This window comes from Eumetopias jubatus, unplaced genomic scaffold (assembly GCF_037043125.1).
Source record: "Eumetopias jubatus isolate StellerSeaLion01/CBP00866 unplaced genomic scaffold, mEumJub1_p1.0 scaffold_14, whole genome shotgun sequence".
NCBI lineage: Eukaryota > Metazoa > Chordata > Mammalia > Carnivora > Otariidae > Eumetopias > Eumetopias jubatus.
Genome location: NW_028274820.1, coordinates 78,493,530 through 78,513,287, shown reverse-complemented (window position 1 = coordinate 78,513,287; position 19,758 = coordinate 78,493,530). Strand labels below are relative to the sequence as shown.

At 36.4% G+C, this 19,758-nt stretch overlaps 1 protein-coding gene across 1 annotated transcript in view; it reads right to left on the bottom strand.

The window, feature by feature from the left end:
• KCND2 (potassium voltage-gated channel subfamily D member 2) overlaps positions 1 to 19,758 on the bottom strand; it is a 483,982-nt gene that overhangs the window by 382,560 nt on the left and 81,664 nt on the right. The gene's annotated exons all lie outside the window — the stretch shown is intronic.

Here is a 19,758-nt window from a genome sequence, read left to right as displayed (position 1 = left end):
CAGTCTAACCCTGGAAAATGATAACAGATTAGCATCATAGTGTCACTGTGGTGGATTAGAATCTACTCACAATTTCATGTTCTTCTCTGTATAGCATGGCTCAGTAGTGGTCACATGACTTGCTTTGGTCAATGAAAGGTGGGCAGAGGCAATATGTATCTTCACCCAACAGAGAAGATTTAAGAGAGCCTACAGCTTGGCACATTCTCTCTCTCATTTATGATACAGACATGTTCTAGATGCTGCTCCATCAGCCTGAGTTCTACAATGAAGATAGTAAGAAGCGAAGTGCAGTTGGCTCCTGAGAGACTTAGAACACTAGAGAGAAAAAAACCTTTGTCAAAAGGCTGGTTGTTCCCCCAGCAAAAACCTAAGATATTACTATCTGAGGTAATATAATCATTCCTCTTCAGCACTCAACACTTTCCAGTTTTGTTATCTTTTCCTTGTAAAGAAGCAAAAGAAGATTTATTCTAAAATAAAGAGGTTATCTGGGGGCACCTGGGTGGCTCAGTCGTTAAGCGTCTGCCTTCGGCTCAGGTCATGATCCCAGGGTCCTGGGATCGAGCCCCGCATCGGGCTCCCCGCTCAGCGGGAAGCCTGCTTCTCCCTCTCCCACTCCCCCCGCTTGTGTTCCCTCTCTCACTGTCTGTCTCTCTCTCTCTGTTAAAAAATAAATAAAATCTTTAAAAAAAAAAAACAAAAAAAAACTTTGCAGTGGCTTCCCATTTTCTCCTCATAATAGCCAATTATGCCCCCCAAGATCTCCCTAGGGCCAAAAGCCTCTGAGTCCTTTCTAATGTCTTCTGTTACTACCTCTTCACTCACTCTACTCCAGACTACTGTCCTCCTGTGCCTCCTCAAATACTCCAGGAAATGCTTCTGCTTTTGAGTATTTGCTCTAGTTTCTCCCTCTGCTTGGAAAGCTCTTCTTCCAGGTATCTCCACTATTAAATTCCTCACGTCCTCCACATTTTGGTCCAAATGTCACATTCTCAATAAGGCAAATAGATCATCTTTTTGAAACTGCAACTCTCGTCCCTATACCCAAACATACTTGGCACTCAGGACTCCCCTTAACCCTGTCTGCATTTTTTTCCGCTACGGCACTTTTCTTCTGCCATACCTTGTGATTTGCTTATGAAACACATTCATTATTAATATCTTTTATTTCCATAAAAATGTAACCTTCATTGGATACCGTCTACAGGGGAGCAAAATGTGCCACGCCAAAATATGTCTCTCTGGCATGTGGATTATTGTAGGCCAATTATTTCTAAGAAACAGAAAACTCAAGAAGTTTTTCTTTTTGCTTCCCCACTAACTGCCTATAAGAATTTAGACAGAGGACCTGTTCCAGGACAGGAACTATCATCATAGATAACTATAGTATAATATGAACTATGTGTGGTAGACAGGGAGAAACCTAGGAAAGTCCGTTTGTTAAAACTCCTCTCTATGTCCCATTGTTTCCGTATGGCCCACCAAACATCTGTTTAGCAAACATTTGCTCTTTTCACCTCCCTATGAATCATCTTCCTCCCCTTTGAAGTCCTAGACCAGTAACCCCTTCTTAGCTCTGGATGGCATATAAACTTCAGCTGCCTGACCACCTGTGGGCCTCATATTCTTATGGAGCCCCTGCATGTACATAATTAAATTTGGTTTTCTCCTGTTAATCTGTCTCATGTCAGTATAATTCTTAGACTACCCAAAAGAATCTTAAAGGGTGAAAGAAAACTTTTCCTCCCCGAAAGGTCCTTTGTTTTATTCTCTGATTCCAAGTAATTAGAGTAGTGCCTGGCACATGATAGAAGGTAAATAAATATTGTTAGCTGAGTGAACCCACAACAAATTGAGCAAAATGTGTAAATATCCTTTTTTACAAACAAAACCTTTATTTAGCAGTTAACTATGCCATCAGAGAAAGTTAACTTCTAAGAAATTGTGCCTATTAAAAGAGATAAAGTGCTAACAGGTAAATAAAGCCCAAATGATGAGCTGTAGAGACAGAATGAGGGATCTTGTATGCATGCAGATTCTACATTTGGATTGAAGAAGGTCAGTTATTTCAGACTAATAAGGAAATCATGCTCTCAGAAGCCCTGAGACGGTAGCAGTGTTTAGATCTGTACTTTAATATTTAATTTCATATATTTCCTGAAGAAACTGATTAATAATTGCAGCAGTGAAGCTTACACTTTAAAAGATTGACCCCCGCAAGCTGTTATTTTTTGAAGATTAAAATAGTGCCTTTCTTCTTATAAAACAAGTCACTGGTGTGACATCTTTCTAACTTCACAGAGCTAAAAATAAACTGAGGCAAAATATGAAAGATAACTAATTAACCACATGCTTTGCAGGGTTTTTTGTTTTTATTTTTGTTTTGAGACAACGAAGTGGATTTGTGTGCATTTGGAAATGTTAAGTTGATCCTTATAAATATTAATTTGAAATTATTACACTTTCCAAAATCCCTTTCTATTTTAACCAATTTGCCTCAACCCCTCCAAACATTGTTAAGTCTCTAACTCTAGCTTATACACATTTATCAAAGAAGAAGGATCAAGGATAATAAAACTAACACCAAATACAATCTCTACTGCATACCCCATCAACATCCTCATATGTGTGTCCAATCAGTAGGTCCAGTTTAGTTTGGGAAATGAACAGCTGCAGGCTATCCACAGAAAGTATAACTCTTACGGACAATGAATAACTGAAATCTGATGAAATAAATTGTTTGAGGAGGAACACAGTGGTTCAATTTCTCCTCGATGCCTTCTTTAATTTAATCTTGTCCTTCATCTTCCATGAAAGCCTTCTATGTCTTCATTATAGTCTTCTTCCCTTTTCAATTTTTAAATTCTTAATGGAAACCAATAATTACTTCCAAGAGATTTGGCTTATAGTCAAATTTCCTATAAACACCTTCATATTATTAATCAAACTGCAAATGGTAAAAGAGAATTAGTAGAAATGAATACTTCTGAAAAGTTAAATGGAATGTATAAAGGTCTTATGCACTTTGGGTGAGGCTACAGCTGTACATTTTATTACAAATAAAAATGCTGTCGAATATTCTTAAACTTATAATCAGATTTCCACTAGCAGATAATAAAAAAAGATAATTGTTCTCTTCCATGCTTAATAAGAAGCACTTTAAATAGAATTTTTAAAATTCATATTAAGGATAAATGAATTGTTTTCTTTCAGTGTAGTAGTTTGACTTCCACACACACAAAAATCATTAAACTGGCAAAAAAATAAAATACCTTGAAGCCCAAGAAACTTACACTAAAAATAAAAACCCTCTACCCTACTCACAACTCGCAATTAGCAGTTTTACTATTAATGAGAAAAACTGTCTCTGGATCTGCAAGAAGAATCCAAAGACTAATATAATAAGATTATTAAAGGTTAAAGAATTCTCAGCCTTTACATTCGGGAAATTTCTTTCATTGGAGCCAGTGAGAGGCAAAAATCTAAAGTTGAAATGCTTTGGATCAAATGAACCTAGACATAGTACTGTAATCTGAGACCAATCACAGTGGAAGATGAGCAGTGTGTTCAGACATTTAGATGTGACACTCCCGGTTATGGCTTGCCTGGCTGAATTAGTATCAAATAAAACAACTATCCCAGGCCTTTTTACACTCTGGCAACAAAGATCCCAAAGGAACTTAAACCTTTAAAGCAGATATTTGTCAGGGTTGCTGCAGCCCTTCCCTAGTCACCTTGCTAGGACAATGAAAGAGAAAAATTTAGCTATTAACAGCTGTGTCCCCATCCTTTTGAAATGATTATGAACTTAATTGGTCACTATTTTCTGAAATTAATTGACACTACAAACTGAGTCTCTAGGTCTTCCGAGAAGCAAACACATAGCTATTTAGTAATCAGAATGACACTTTTGAAATTTTGCAAGGAAATCTCTCTACCACCCCCCTAAACCCCTACCCCGTGCCTTTTTACGTGCATTAAATCAACCACAGAACAGTTCTCACTGGGAGGAAGCCCTTTTAAAATAATCTGTGGGGCTTTCAAAAAGTATGCATGTCCTGAAATTCCTCATATTGGCACTTCCTCCTCAACACCTCCTTTATAACAATTATTAGAACTTCAGTATCCTAGTAATGAGATATTACAGTGATGCAAGTATTATAACAGAAAAGATACACCATTCTTTAAATTATCTCCCAGCTCTACCCCACAGAAGTAGTTATTCAGAAGGAAACAGAAGAGTAGCCATTATATTCACTCAAAACAGAACAGGAAACCCCAGCACCTCAACCTTTTGTTTCACCTCATGGAGCTGCTTCTCTTAAAGCCACAGCAAATAAGCTTGACAGAGTGGCATCTGGCAGGCCTGGTTTTGAATCCTGAAGTTTGCTATTTATGTTTTTACCTTTAATATACCCCTTTACTTCCATGAATCCCAGGTTTCTCATTTGTAGCGAATATATGATAAACCACCTTGTCAGTTTTACTAGTGTGTGTGAGACAATCTATAAAAACGCACAACACGCACTCAATACCAGTTAGCCTAAAACAAAAACAAAAACAAACAAGAAAGCAACCCGCTAACCTATACTCCCTTAGAAATTGTAATAATGCCTTGCAGTTATATACCACATTTTGAATTCTTAAAGTGTTTTCATCTGTGCTATTTTATTCACTTCTTAGAAGAAGGAAGGAAGGAAAGGAGGGGGGATGGGTGAGGTCAACAACTATTGTTCCACTTAAATTAACAGGTAAGGAAACAGGACCCAAAAGCTCACAAAGAATCCAAGGTCACTCAGTAATGACAAAGATTCAGATTCTGGAAATAATTTGGTCCAATCTGTTCTTTTAACAAATGAATAGATAAAAGTTCAGAGAACTTCAAGAGAGGAAAATAGAGCCAAGCTGTTCTGTTGGCTAGGACAGTTGTCTTCCGACGCTACGCCGTTGTTTCCCACACGTTGGGTTCCCGCAGGAAAGCAAGGGCTACGGAGAATATAGTGGATCTATTCCCCCCAAGGCTTGGGAGAGAAAAAGTATTTATATTATTCTAGAGTAGTCAGGAACCTCTCCCGAAATCTTGAGCCTTGCTCACTTTCCATATCCACACCCAAGGCTGTATTACTGGCCCAGAAAATTGAAAAGGTGATTATATGAGTACCCCCACACATGTAATTATATTATGTAATTCTATGTGACACGATAGTACAAAGCCCTAAAAAAAGGCTAAGAAGACCAACAGAGTTAGAACTTTCCCCATGGTGATTCCTTTAACATTTTAGAAACTTAAAATGCGAAATTAATTCAATACGTACTGCTTAATAATCTCTACTTTACTGGTGCCCTAATCACTGGGACCCAGTTGGCCAACTGGATAATCCAGGACCTTCCACACATTTGTCTTCAGCTTCTGAGCACTCCAACTAGGGCTGAGTCCCTTTGCTAACCCTTTGCCTCTCCTTAGTCCCACTATTGTTCCATGTACACTTTCTGCCTCTGGTTCTATAGAGTGAAGCACTCCTCACCTTCCTAGTCCCAGGACCAAAACCAGACTGATGAACTTGCTGCATCACTGGGAAGAGGATTTTAAAAGATATTATCTCGATGGTATAAAGTTATCTATGGTGCATTGAAATACTGTATCTGGTTGTAAATATTACATTGTAAGTCCTCAGTCCCACAACTGAACTTCAGGATAGCAAGTGGCCTCTGAGTTTTGGAAGTTTGTATTCAGGGCAGAAAATTTCCACAAGAAAGGAATATAAAAGTCAGTCAGATGGAGATACATTTAATCGGTCATCATCCCTTTGCTTCCATCCCTCAAAAGTTATCATAGAATCTAAATAAAAACATCCTTGATTCCTAGCCTAATGATCCTTATACACATTACCTGGCTTGTGTTTGGTCATCAAACCCACGGCTTTCTCAACCATTAAGATGAAGCTTACTTTTCCACTGGACCATGTGATTCACTGTGAAGCTCTGTGCTAGCTGCAGTCATCTCTACTTGAACTCACAATTGTCTATAATCACTTATAAGAAAGGATGTAACCGTCGGCCTCCTACAAGCCTTCTTACCTATCACCTTCTTTCTCCATTTGAACACTTAAAATTTTTGGAAAAATGATTTTAAACATCTACTTAATATTTTTATTTTATTCTTAAATTAGCACAAAGTTCTAGCTCTTATATTTTTTTAATTTTATTTTATTATGTTATGTTAATCACCATACATTACATCATTAGTTTTTGATGTAGTGTTCCATGATTCATTGTTTGCATATAACACCCAGTGCTCCATTCAATATGTGCCCTCTTTAATACCCACCACCAGGCTAACCCATCCCCTCCCCTCTAGAACCCTCAGTTTGTTTCTCAGAGTCCATAGTCTCCCATGGTTCGTTTCCCCCTCCAATTTCCCCTTGCTTCATTTTTCCCTTCCTACTATCTTCTTCTTCTTTTTTCTTTCCTAACATATAATGTATTATTTGTTTCAGAGGTACAGGTCTGTGATTCATCAGTCTTATACAATTCACAGTGCTCACCATAGCACATACCCTCCCCAATGTCTATCACCCAGCCCCCCATCCCTCCCACCCCCACCACTCCAGCAACCCTCAGTTTGTTCCTGAGATTAAGAATTCCTCATATCAGTGAGATCATATGATACCCCAAATATACAAATGTAGTGATCCGAAGGGGTATGTGCCAATGTTTACAGCAGCAATGTCTGCAATAGCCAAACTATGGAAAGAGCCAAGATGTCATCAACAGATGAATGTGTAAAGAAGATGTGGTATATATATATATATACACACACACACACACACACACACACACACACACACACACACAATGGAATATTATGCAGCCATCAAAACAAAATTGAAATCTTGCCATTTGCAATGACGTGGATGGAACTACCTCTTATATTTTTAATCATATTTACAAGTTATTTTTAACATGATATATGGTTGTTTGTTTTTAAGATTTTATTTACTTATTTGAGAGAGAGAGCGAGCAAGAGAGAGCACACAAGCTAGGGAAGAGGCAGAGGGAGAGGGAGAAGCAGTCTCCCCACTAAGCAGGGAGCCAGACACAGGACTCGATCCCAGGACCCTGAGATCATGGCTTGAGCCGAAGGAAGGCACTTAACCAGCTGAGCCACCCAGGCGCCCATGATATATGATTCTTTACCTAAACATCCATTTTTCTTATTTACCATTATTTACATTGAAACTATACATACGGCTTCTATTTAGAACATGTTTGAAATGTATGTCCTGTTTGAAAAATCGCATTTATCTTTTCTCGTAGGGGCATTTTCCAGTTCTTTCTATTCTGTAGCCCTAACCATGTATGTCAAAAAGTATTAGGTAATTGCATACTTGACACGCTGGTATTTTTCTCATCCCTGCAGTCACTACGTGCAGGCTCAGCACCTCTGCCCTTACCTTAATCAGGAGAAGGCAGGATTGTATAGGGCACTGACGAAATCCTTGGCTGCAATAAAGGCAAACATAACCTGCATCTTTGTCTTCTCTGAGTAAAGACTGAAAACAGGAACCAGAGCTCTAGCAGAGACACTGACCTTTTGTCTAACTTGTGCCCGGCCTTTCAGTCTTCCTAGTTCTGCAGGTCCTCACCCCATATGCACCCTGCTGGATCACTACTGTCTGAGACAATTCCTAGTCTTGCCTCTTCTACCCATCCTTGAACGTCTGCTGCCCACATCTAAGAGTGACTGCTTGGCTCAAAACACATTTCAAAAACAGGCTTTTTCAATTAGTACTCTTGAATTAGCTCCTTCCTGCTTTCCTTCCCTTCCTTTGTTCCTTTCCTTCCAGCCTATCTCAAAGCAAAATATAAAGAGATAAGTAACAGCTGTGAACATTACCATGGCTGTGTCATAACATCACCATCTTGTTATATCTTTAAATGCTTCTTTCTAGACCTTTTTCTACGACGTCAGTTTTATATTCCAATATATTCTCTGTGCAGCTTTTAACTCTTTGTTTTGCTTCTTACAATCTCCTGCTGTCATCATTTTAGCTTATCCCATCCTTAAGGTGTGTCTGTGGATGGTTTTGCTTGGAAAGGTGACCTACTCTCTTTCTCACTGCTTTTCTCCAAAGAAATCTGGGTATCGAAAATGCCTCCAGTTACTATACCAGGCTTCCTTCTGGGGAACACGTAGTACAGAGCTATTGATAGCACATAGAGAGCAATGGTAAGGTCCTCTTAAGAGAACTTGGCAAAATGAAATGCAAAGCTGATGTCAGGGTTGAATTTATAAACTAGGCACACTGTGGATGTTATTAGCAACTGAGAAAGGAAGACAAATTCCAGTGGTAGAAATATAAGATCTAAGGTTAATACATTTGACCCTTGAACAACATGAGGGTTAGGGGCACAAGCCCCCCACAGTCAAAAATGCACATAGAACTTTTGATCCCCGCAAAACTTAACTACTAGTAGCCTACTGTTGACTGGAAGCCTTACCAATAATATAAACAGTTCATTTACCATATATTTTGTATGTTATATGCACTACATACTGTATTCTTACAATAATGTAAGCTAGAGAAAAGAAAATGTTAATAAGAAAATCATAAGTAAGAGAAAATATATTTGCATACTGTGCTTTATTTATTGAAAAAATTCCGCATACAACCACATATAAGTGAACCTATGCAGTTCGAATCCTTATTGTTCAAGGGTCAACTATACATTCAACAAATATTTACTGAGTATCTACTACGTGCTAGGCATTGTTCTGGACGCTTGAGATGCATTGGTGGACAAAACAGACAAAGGTGCGGGAGTCAGTAACATGATAATGCAGAAACTTGAAAAATGTGATACAGTTAGCTAACTGGATATCTGGAAAAAAGTGTCCCACGCAAAGACAAAAGAGAAAAAAAAGCCGTAAGAAGGCAGGTGAGGCTGGTGCAGAGTGAGCAAGACAAACAGCTGGAGGAGACATACCAGAGGGGCAGAAAGGTAAGGAGACATCATAGAAGAGTGTCCAGATGGCAGAAGACCATGTAGGGCCATGTTGACTATTATAAAAACTTTGGATTTCATCCTGTTTCAAATGGGAAGCTATTGCACAACTCTCAGTAGAGGAGTAACATGATCAAACTCGGGCTTTGGCAGGATCACTCTGGCCACTGAAATGGGATAGGGATTGAGCAGGGATTTTGGTTAGTGGCTGGTACAATGATATAGGTGAGCGATGACAATGGCTTTGACCAGTGTGGCAGCAATGAGAAGCGGGTGCTCTCTGGCTGTATTATGAACATAAAGCCAGAGTTTCCATGTGTGGGAGAAAGAGACTGAAATCAAGGATGACTCCAAGATGTTTCATCTGGAAATTGGATGGTTGTGCTATCCATCACCTAAGCGAGCTAAGATACCTGAGACAGCTTAGAGGATCGTTTGTGCGGAAGATGAGAAGTTGAATTTTGGGCGTATGGAATTTGAGAAATTTATTAGACATCCAAGAAGTTAGATCAGAGTCACCCTGAAAGACAAATCTCTCTCTTTTCCCTTTTTAGTCTTCCTTATCCCAGTTATTGCCCCCAATTAATAATTTCCTACAGAAGATACTCTGCTTGGAATCTCCTGGTTCTGTTCACCCTGGGTCCAACCTATAGTAGTGTTCAATAGAAAGGCAGAAGATACAGTATGATTTCCAAAGATAAAACATATTTCATTGTGGAAGTGATATTGTTAGTAATATATAGCCCATGTCATAGGATTACAGGCTTTTAGGAACCTCAGCAGGAATCCACAGGAAGCTCTTTTTATACTGCAAAAAGTTGAAGCCCAGGGAAGGATACATGACTTTGAAAGGGTCACTCATCTAGTTATTACAGAGCTAGAGCTAGAACCTGGGAATCTTGAAATCTGTTTGAGCATGCGGCCTCTTGGTCAGTTGATTTCCTGCTTTTGTTATTATTCATATGCTGCAGCATTCACATTCTGTTTACATATTTTTATTTGGAGATATAACTAAATACCAGACTGTTAGCATAGGGTCACCACTTTCCTGGCCTCGAAAACAAAACTTTTTTCTTTTCCTTCCTTTTCTAACGAAATGCCTTTTGAGACCTTTAGTTAACCTCAAGATGAATAAACTATGGATGGTAAAACGTCAAGCAGGTAAATGATCTGCCCCAATAAGATGGTCTGGGATTTAAACCAGAGAAAATGTAACTTTTAACTTTTAAAGACATTTAAATGTGTAGAGTTGGGCTATATAAAAACCACGACATTACAATAGTTCTGAAAAATCATTTATGGAGAGAGTGCCAGACTATCACAATTTTGAAAAAGAATTTACAGAAGCATTTTTTTTTTTCTACTACAGGTTTGGTTATAATTTCATGCTGAAAAGTTTGGGATCAAATGAGAACAAATAATGGATTAAATCCCACCCAGTTAGGTAATACTGAACAGCTTTCCTTATGACCATCTATGGTTACACGAAACAGAAGATTATTGGTTTGTTATCATTTTTAAGCTGTACTTTCTATATCTTCTTCAGGAAATCCTCACAAGGCCATGATGTTTATTGGATTCACAAAGAAGGCATTAGATTTATCGAGGACTGCAAATCCTTCTATTTAGTTGTGACAGTATAGAAATAGTCTAGACTTCTTTATGGTGATTAGTCAGCTGCACAATAATCTTTAAATAGAATTAGAACTTACTTTGGAACTTCCTTTCAACCAGGTTCTCTCATTACATTAATGAGCCAAATAGGGATTAATGGCGATTATAGCAAATCAGTATGTGAAACTGTTGAAGCTGTGTTTTTAAGCACTTCTGCTTTTGCTTTTCTGCTTTTCAATCTTCGATCATGGCTCTCTCCTTTTCATGCAACATGCTCAACATGCAACTCATTCACCATGCAGTGTTGTTGCTCATTCTTCTCCCCTGCCCTGAATGCCTCAAATCACAATTATCCATCCTCAAATGAATGACTTTTACAAATTATCCTTTTAAGCACAGGAAACTGATTTATTAAAAATTTAATGTAGGCAGAGAATCTACTGAGAAATTAATTTCTGTTTTATGTATGTATCTATCATATGCACAGTGTAATGTAGGAAGTAACAAAATCCTTACCTCTAATTATGAAGACAAAATTTATCTGCATGAAATATTCAAAGATCTATGAAAGATAGCATATAATCGAATACTTTCCTGAAGAGTATAGTCTATAACGTAGGTTAGTAATTCACCAATAACAAACCTCAAGGAAGACTGACCCCTATAGAAACTGAACTTGAAGGTAGCCTTATAAAGCCATTAGACTGAATGAATTTATTCTTCGAAGAGTTGGGTAGAGCACTTCAGACAAGATAAATTCATGAGCAAATGCATAAGGGTAGACTTACAGGGTCTAAACATTAGGGATACAGCTGATACTGAGCTAGTAGAAACAGGGGTCAGACCAGGAGAAAGGATGAGATAAGGTTGGATAGGCAAAAGGAAACATACTGAAGGTATCAAATCACTAAAATGGAAAGTTTGAACTCAGCGCAACAGACCATGGCAACTGTTTATTTCATGTACCACCAAGAGATCATTTTAGTTTTGAATCAATCTGATTAAGATTTATGTATTGATATTCAAGCCTACAACTTTAAGTCTCTGCTAGATTTTGCTATGGATAAAGAAGGATGGAAACAGACATCTCTAACTTCAAGGACTATCCTCATGCCAATTTTGAGGGAATTTTTCAAAGCATCACCACTTGTTTTAACACGGTTTGCCAGCCTGTTATATACGTCAGTTACACACACCTTGCTAATTCCTATATAAGTACCTTTGCCTTTATGGTCAGTTTCCATCATAAAAAATATTCTTTCTCTTGTGTCAATTTTTTTTCAGATTATAGTCATCCATGAAGTTCTAGTTTACATCTCTTTTTCTCCAACATATGTGTCAGAATCACTTCCATCTATACTATTCTTAACTCTCAAATTTCTTAATACCTATAGCAATTTTTTTTTAACTCACTGGAAATAATTGTCATATTTGCGGCCTACTACACACTGAATTATGTCCTCCCAAAATGCATGTGGTAGCCCCCTCCACCCCATTTAAAAGTAGGGCCTTTAAAAAGGTAATTGAAGCTAAATGAGGTGAAAAGGGTGGGGCCTTAATCCATAGGACTGGTGTACTTATAAGAGGACAGAGACACCAGAAGTATACACGCACAGAGAAAAGTCCATGTGAGGACACAGCCAGAAGGCAGCTATCTGCAAGCTGAGGAGAGAAGACTCAGGAGAAACCCAGCTGGATAACCTTGATCGTGGACTTCAGCCTCTGGGACTGAAATGAGAAATCAGTGAGAAATCAATTTCGGTTGTTTTAAGTCACCCAGTTCATGGTATTGTGGTGTGGGAGCCCTGAAAAACTAATATACGGCCTGTATTTACTTAATCCTTATCTCCCTTATTTGACTGATCGTCTGGAGAGCAGGAAATAAAATTATCTAATTTTTGAAAAATATCTTATAATGCTTGCGATATTTTATTTGTTGCAATAATATTAGAAGGTTATACACTTGCACACATAAAGGAGTGAATTTCAGATTCTTACAGAGGAAAGTACTTTTTAGGAAGATTTAAAATACTACAAGGATAGCAAAGTGAAAGTCACTTAAGAATCCCAGGATAAAACAGGAAGAGTGCACTGGAATGGAAATGATGTTGACTGGGGAGTCATAAAACCCTGACTTTGAATCCTGGCTCCTCAGTTAATAACTGTGTAGGTTGATCTTGAGTTTCCTCAACTGGATAATAATAATACTTAATTTCCAGTATTATTAGAATTAAAAGAAACTGTTAAGCCCTGACTCTAATTTCTGGTGACACTTGCTTAATCAATGTGGGCTATTTTGACAATTTTACATAGTACAATTAGAAAAGATGTAAATTAGGAAAAGAATAAACCTGGAAGAAGGGGTAAATGTATTATGAGAGATATGAAAGACAGTGTTGAAGTACAGAGGACAGAAAAAGAAAAAGCTCCCTAAGGGCAGAGCAGTACTGAAGAGTGCAGCTTCTCTGGAACCCTAACTTGTCATGCACTTTTTTCCAGCAATGCTACCTAGCCTGGAAATAACAAGAGAAGAGAATGATGGATTTGCATGGCGCTTGAGATGAGTCTGGAGAATAAGACCAGAATAAAAGAATGTATGGAAAGGATGAGAATGCTGTGAAATAGATGCTTAGTCCATGCTGGACAAGAAATATGACAAGACAAGAAGAAGCTGGTAGTAAGGGAGGGCATGGATATGGAAATCATGATTTTTCCTGTTCCCGGTTCAGCTATTCCTGGATTTGACCAATACGATGGCTTTTCAAAATTCTACACTTGGTTACACCCAAATTGTGCGCTAAACTGTGTTCCTCTACTCTGATCAACTATTTCAAGTAAGTCATGGCAACAGGATTTCGATGTTATGATCATCTCATTTCTTACCTACCGTCATGATACACTACTGTAGGACCTGTGATATTCAAAATTTTCATCTATAATTTAAAATTCCCATTAAAATATCTTTAGATTTTATGTTTATTAAGAAAAAGACTAATACTTGCTATTATCCTTAAAGTAGCTATATTCTCGGCAGTGTAATTAGAGTTTATATGATGTTAAAGGCATATGTAGGAAAGCACACATTATTTCATGACATTATGAAAAATGTTATAATTATATAATCACCAGGGATGGCATCCTGTCTGCTCAGGGAGCATATAACGTCCTAGCAGTTTTCCATGACAGCATTACTGATATGGGGTTGGCAGAAAGATTAGGAACCCTCCCTTGGTTCAAGATTAACACAGGAATCACAGAATTCATACTCCCATTGAGACTGGTTTGTCCTTTCTCATAACTTTTCCTCATCTAAATGAGTTATTTGATATCCTAGGAGCTCTTACCTCTAAAATATAACACTTTAAATGTTCCTTATTATAAGAATTTAGAAAAACCAGAAATACAATCAATGTTCTCTGCGTATCTAGGAATAAGTTAATTATGCAGATTTGCTCGTGTTATTAGAGAAATTTTGACTTATAAAGAATTTTCATGAAGGATTTAGAAATACTAAGTAAAAGTCCCTCCAAAATGATAGATGATAAAAAATGATGCAGATGTGATTTCCACTGCATGAATTTTCTACAAGAAGAAGCATGTATGCTAGTGAGCTTCAATAAAAAAGCGAACAAGGGAGTGAATGAAGGTCACTTCTTGTTTCTTTAGACTGATATATCTTAAGAAAAATGAAGAAGTTTACCAGGGTAGTGACTTGATGACTTCTTTATTCCTTCCAAGAACATGTGTCTTAATATTATTCAATTGGACATATTTTTTGGATACTTATCAAAACTAAAGAATATTATAGTTTATATATCATATAAAAATGTTTGTGAGAAATTTTCTTCTGAGAATTTCTCATTAAAGTTGCTAAAGCAAAATAAAAAATCTCTCGAAGAGTATTTGCCTTTATCAAGTACGGGTCTCCTTAGTCACACAATTCTTTATGTGTGTGCACACATTTATGCAATGTATGTCTTATGTAAAAGACTACAAGATTATCTAAAATAAACCTCTATGAATGGCAAATGGCTGAGATTTATCTTTTCTTTAGAATGAGGCTGAAGCCACTTCCAAATCAGCAAACTTTTAATCAATTACTTTAAAAGGAACAATAATAAACTCACTACCTGTTCACATAAATAACATCCTTACCATGAAAAAGAACTACATTTTCTAAAATAAGCTAGAAAAGTGACCCTTTTTTTTTGTATTTTTACAAATCTATTTAATGACTGGCTTCATAGAAGAGAGTAGGATTCTTATGTCTGTTGAGATATATTCTTTTGGTTGAAATATATTAAAGCAATCCTGCCTCACACAGATAAATATTTGGGAAGGAATGGAATATTTTAATAGCATTTTCAGATAACTGTGGGTATTCTTTTTTGATACTATACCAAATCTTGACAAGTGGCAGTTTCTAAAAGATTAGTTACAATGTGGAATCTGAAACCGTATCAATGAATTTTTCATTTTCTCTTACATTAAAATCTCCTCCTCTAGCTTACACTTTGAATGGGCCTTTTACCCATGCTTAATTTTGTAACATCCTGCATTCGAAATCTATTAAATATTCGTCCCTTGAATTATATTCATTTTTCAAATGTTGACACATTTCAACATCATATCATATTATATATGAAAACATATGTATATATAATACATACATTAAAATTTTTTTTCAACATTACCACCAGTCATATCAGAAAAGTCTTTAAGTTTTAGGAGGTTGTAAACCTCATAATCATGGTTATGACAGGCTCACTTCATTAATTTTTGAGAAAATGTCTGCCAAATACCCACAACTGAATAACCATGGTTGGCATGTCAGTTGTTCTTTCAGAAAAACAAGGTTTTGTATAAAAAATGTGGCTAATTTAGTTTGCCACTTGAACAAGTGCACAACGGTTTCTTCTTGTGAAGAATTGTAAGACAATCAGGGTATTTTGTTTAAAGAAGTGCTTTATGCCTATTTAGCATTTCATCACACAATGGATTTAAATATTAAAAACCTCAAAATTTGAGATTTAATGAAATCAATAGCTTTTCACTGCTTCCACATTGTTAAGTGAAACCAGTTTTTACTTTTCAACAGCCAAAGGTGACAACGAGGAATATAACAGTCTGGTGCCACTGCCTTCATTTGTGCTCAGGTACCTTTACTCATTGCTTTTGCAGCATCAGTGCAAATATCAATACAGTGAAAAAGGCAAATAATGTCCTAGAATAGTATTTAAATAGTTTGACTGTGTGAATTCCCTAAAAGTATTTCAGAAACCTCCAGAGATCTGTGGAGCACAATTTGAGCAACCCTGCACTAGCTTAAAACCCTTTCCTGAACTCTAGCCCCATATGCTCAATGGTCTACTAGATGTCCGATAGGCACTACTATTTCAAGAATCCTAATTGATTAATGGTCATATGATCATTGGTCCTTCCTTTTCCCCCAAGCTGTTCCTCTTTCATTTCCTATCTTAGGTTCTACCCTTACACAAGTCACTGAGGCCAGAAATCTATGAGTCACTCTTGATATTTCTTTCTCCTTAAACCCTTATATCTAATTTGTCCCCTATGTCCAATCTCTTACATATATTCATTTCTGCCCAACACTATTAAGATTGAATTATTTCAAGTCTTCAGCACCTCAAAAAATTGCCCTGCAACGAGTTTTCTTCCCCCAACCTCCTTCTCCTCCTACTCATACTCCACTCTCTACTAACACTAGCTTTTGAAAAAGCAAATTTAAATACTGCAATATTGAGAGATGAGGCTCTTTTGTCACACAGTACTGGCCTCAATTCCTTCCTCCGCCTCTTCCCAGCTGAGCAACCTTGGCAAATTAGTCAGGCTCTGTGTGTTATACTGCTTGCCTTTGTAAGGAAAAAAAAAAAAAGCAAAGGGGTATTACCACATATGGTTGCAAAGACAGAGATAATTAATATAAAGCATTATCTAGATTCATAGAAAGTATTATCACATAGCCTGATATCTAGGAAGTTGTTGATAAATGTTGAGAATTATTGTCAGTTCTTTCCTTAAAATTCTCATTTTGTTGTAAATATTATCTGATGTGTTTTTCTCATTCCTAGACTATGTTCTCCTTGAGGTTAGAAACTTTAACTTATCTTCACTTTATGCCCGGGGCATAGTAACCATTTGAAACATAGTTAATGCTTAATAATTATCAGTTAATGAATGCAAAAAGTTTTCTCTGAACTATCTACAAATGTAGACTTAGTTTAGTACTATTTGAATTTTTTAAGTCATATGTTTCAATTCTTTAAGATTCTACCTAATTACCAGAAGAAAATATATTGTAATATGTAAACACACATAAACTAAATGACATACTAGGATCAATCTGCTCACATATTATCCCCAATTGGCAAAATCCTTTAGGATTTTTAGACACGTTACTTCCAAAGACTCATAAGAGCAAAGGTTTTAACCTGTCCCTGGGTTGGCTTGAAGGTACATGAATACCATTTTGGGGGGAAGAATGTCTACTGTTTTCTTCATATTCTCCAAAAGAGGTCTGTGACTCAGACAAGGTTAAAAACCACTGTTGTAGAAGATGGCAGAGAATATAATACCAGGAGTTGGCAGAATCCATGACCAACTGATGGAGATATATGTTTTGGCATGCAAACATTTTGGAACATGTCAAATCATACAGCGAAGACAAATGCCTACCACGTCTACCTATATTTGAACTTTGAAAATAAATCATATTAAGTCCACAACCCTGAACCCAACTACCTGATCTCTGAACAAGAGCCAATAAATAAAATTGTTAAATCACAGTTTTACCACAAACTTCTTTACAGTGTATTTTGTATTTGTTGCCAACACTGCTGGGGGCTTAGAGAGAGCCTGTACTGATTATAACCTTGAATTTTGTCTGTGTGTATTCCTTTGGATTTTGTAAGTGACCTGATTTAAACAAATAAGTAAATTTTTAAAAGCATATATATGATACATAATACATAATATAATAGGCATTATGAATATACCTTATAAAACAGCATACCTTAAAAAACACCTATAATAAGCAATATAAAGTTTATGCAATACATAATACATAATACATAAGAATGCTTTCTAAAAGTTTATGGATTTTCTACTCTAATAAAATAATTTGCATAGCAGGTATAAATAATTCTATAAGATTTTAATAAGCATAATTTTATTAAAGTCATTACTCTATCAATAATTAAAGTCCATTTATGTTTCAGTGACTACTCTTAAATATCTTTACAGCAACACTTAATAGGCATGTACCAGTTTAAGGTCAATTTTTCTTTGGACTCATTTTTGTGTTATTGCAGTTTATATGTAATTTAATGTTTAAATACACAGAGTGGACCTGGGCGTATATTACTTAAATCAGTATTTATCAAAATAGAAGTATGATTGGAACCACAGTGTAGGACTTGACCATTAAATTTACTTGCAGTATATGTTAAAGATGTTCAGCTACGGGCTATCGTGTGAACAGAAATCTGTCCCTAAGTTCAAATTTTCTTAGGAGCTGAGGTAGAAATAACATGGATATTATAAGCATAAACATTTGGAAATCAAACACACTGATTAAAAATTCACAGGATTGCCTCTAAATTCACTAATGAAATAGTCATCATACTGAAATAATCATTATCAACTTTTCCACCTTTATAATCTGTTCTTGTCTGCTTCATAAAGATTAGAAAATTAAATGCAAAACCTTTCCATTAGTGCACTGTTAAAGCTGTAAATTTAAAAACAAATCAGAGAATATGAAAGTTAAGATCCTCTTAGTAACATTAACTTGTCCAACACTGATTATATATAATTCCTGAATTGCTGGTTAGTGTTCTAAATGTACACTTTATTATAAGGCACAAGAAATGTAAGGAAATTGATGTTGTTATGAAAACTCTAACTGTTTACTTTCTTGAGTTATGAAGGCTGAAATTTGCAATCCTAACATCGTATTAGCCTGGGATTCTGAAATTTAATAAAATAAACTGGTTGAGAAAATGAACTATGCTCATTCAATAAAAATAATGTCTGTTTTCTTGAATGGAACACTTATAGCACCTTGCATTTAAAGGCAACAGATGAAAACTTTAATAATTTAGTAGTTTTTAGAAATACTTATAAGGTTACCTCATAAAATGATAGTATTATATATGTCTACAAAATCGGTAAAACTTCATTTATGTAATGTTATATAAAATTATCAAAATTCTTAACCATTAAATAATGTAGACAAATTCATACAGTATATATATATATATACATATCAAATATATAATTAATGCAATTATTGTTTGTTACATTTGTAAGGTACCCCAAAAGTACTATATGGAAGGAATAATAAATAAAATTAAGATTTCATTGTTACTATGATATCTGTAATGGACCACAGACTAAAAGGGGTAAAAGATAGCCAAACAACAACATAAATGATAGATAATAGTAAAATTAAAGCACCAATGGGGCCAGTCTTTGTATGTAAATGTTTGGTGATAAAAGAATCTAGAAGAGTATCTGGGTAATAATAGCTGCTTAAAAACACTTGATGGATTGGGGTGCTTAGGTGACTCAGTCGGTGGAGAGTCAGAATCTTGGTTTCATCTCAGGTCATGATCTCAGGGTCATGGGATTGAGCCCCAAGTCAGGCTCCACCCTGAACGTGGAATCTGCTTGAGATTCTCTCTCTCCCTTTCCCTTTGCCCCTTCCCCTGCTCTCTCTCTCTCTAAAAATAAAGAAAAAAATCTTTTTTTTTTAAAGATTTTATTTTATTTATTTGCCAGAGAGAGAGAGCGAGAGTGAGAGCACAAGCAGGGGGAGCGGCAGGCAGAGGGAGAAGCAGGCCTTCTGCTGAGCAGGGAGTCTGATGTGGGACTCGACCCCAGGACCCTGGGATCATGACCTGAGCCGAAGGCAGATGCTTAACCGACTGAGCCACCCAGGCATCCCAAGAAATAAAATCTTAAAAACAAAAACATTTGTTGGGTAAATAAACTTGCATAGTATCTTTAATAATATAGAAATTGGAAAGTTTCCCCTTTAATTGATAGTTAGGTTCCCCATGAGATTTAGCAACAGGGCATATCTGAGCAACCAGCATAGTAGCTACACACTCC